General features: G+C 32.4%; 1 non-coding gene across 1 annotated transcript; it reads right to left on the minus strand.

The window, feature by feature from the left end:
- Window positions 1-722: 722 nt before the first annotated feature.
- On the minus strand, window positions 723-794 carry Trnap-agg (transfer RNA proline (anticodon AGG)). Its single transcript has one exon. It is a non-coding gene; the product is annotated as a tRNA-Pro (tRNA).
- Between the last annotated feature and the right edge of the window lie 978 nt (window positions 795-1,772).

Raw genomic sequence — 1,772 nt, forward strand, 5'->3', positions numbered from 1 at the left:
GTAGTAGACTCGAAGGATACAATAGGATCTTATGATAAAATGTTGCATTAATGACAATTTCATTTGTAACGTTCTACCTAACCGTTCATTATCAATAGAATTTCAAAATTATATCACCAATAGTTAACTATTCTGGAACCACTAATGATTCGAAGTAAAAACGCAGATTAAGGTCATTGTTGACCATTAAAGATATACTTTTTATTGCATTAGTGGATTGTTCAAATGATAAAAAAAATTTATATTTAGTCAGAATTCTGACCACTTATGCAACTTTATATTATTAGCGGATACTGTACCATTAGATGTTGCTACAGGCAGCTACTGGAGCATACTAGACAGGATCAGAAATTGCACATGGCAATGAATTGGCCACATATGAAGATTTTGAAACCATAAAACAGTATTAACAGAAAGACATTGGACTGAAACCCACAAGGTCATAGGAAACAAAGGCTGCCACTTCAAAGCTGGAGAAAAAACAAGAATGAAATAGCTGAAAACTTTTGGAAAGACCTGGAATGAGAAAAAAGAACAGTTCGGAACTAAATAAGATGGTAAACGACTGTTTGCTTTGCTCCACAAGGAACAAAGGGGGCTAGGCAAAGTAAGTAAGTATATGTTTTGAGTTGTACTACAATTTCTAAGTAAGACCCCCAACCACCACACCCCACCCCAAACCAACCACAAACCCTCATGTACTTACTAAGCAAAAATATTTAGGGCTCGTCCGGGATTTGAACCCGGGACCTCTCGCACCCTAAGCGAGAATCATACCCCTAGACCAACGAGCCTGTGATTAATCAACATTAAAACAACTCCTTATCAACCTTAAAATCAATCTATTTAATAATGTTTATTAATTAAAGTTTTATTTGATCTTAAATATAAATTATTTGTTTCTACGTTTGAACATTTGTTGATTTTTGCATTTGGTGCAAAGTAATAGGTTTTAAACATCTCGAAACTTGTAAAGATGATTTAACAACTGTTAATGTTTTTCTTGCACGTACAAATGTAAATATTAAAAAAAAATACATTAAGAACTTAGTTTCAAATTTCGATTTAGGCATCAATCTTTTCTTGGTAGTATACAGTTAAAGCAAAATTTATATATGTGCAATCCATTTTTTTTAATAAACTCAAATTCCAATTGAATATCAAACCATGTCAATGCATATTGTTGAAAGATTCCCATAAATTTATCAATTGCAGAAGTAAATCGGAGGAAAATTTTATATTTGGACACATTTTGATATTCTTAGTCTATTACAGCCCACGATCAAAAGTTGTCTAACTATAAACTTTTACACATGTATTAATATCTAATGTTTATCATTTGGAGTCCTTGAATCGTTCATAAATCAAGTTGGGACTAAGCAGACATCTTATAAGAGATATTTCAAAAAGAATTCTTATAAAATGCGTCTGCATTTTGAACTAAACGAATGTTTTTTTAGATAGCAATTGTTTGACATAATTTTTTTTTTTATTTTTTGAGTGCTCTCTCTTGTCAAAACACTTCAAGAATGTACATTTTAGATCTACGAGCAGATCAACAAAATTAAATGCATGCAATAAAGTTTTTTGTTCTGGTTCCATTCAACAGAGTACTTCTCAATCTCAATCATAAATACATGTTACACAGTTACACAGGCACGTAGCGTCGGGGGTAGGGTTGGGGGCAACATGTAGAGAGTGAAACAGCAACCATCAATGTAAAAACCAAAAGTGAAATGTGAACACACATATGATGTTCCTGTATCTTTTGA

This window comes from Crassostrea angulata, chromosome 4 (genome assembly GCF_025612915.1).
Source record: "Crassostrea angulata isolate pt1a10 chromosome 4, ASM2561291v2, whole genome shotgun sequence".
Taxonomy (NCBI): Eukaryota; Metazoa; Mollusca; class Bivalvia; order Ostreida; family Ostreidae; genus Magallana; species Magallana angulata.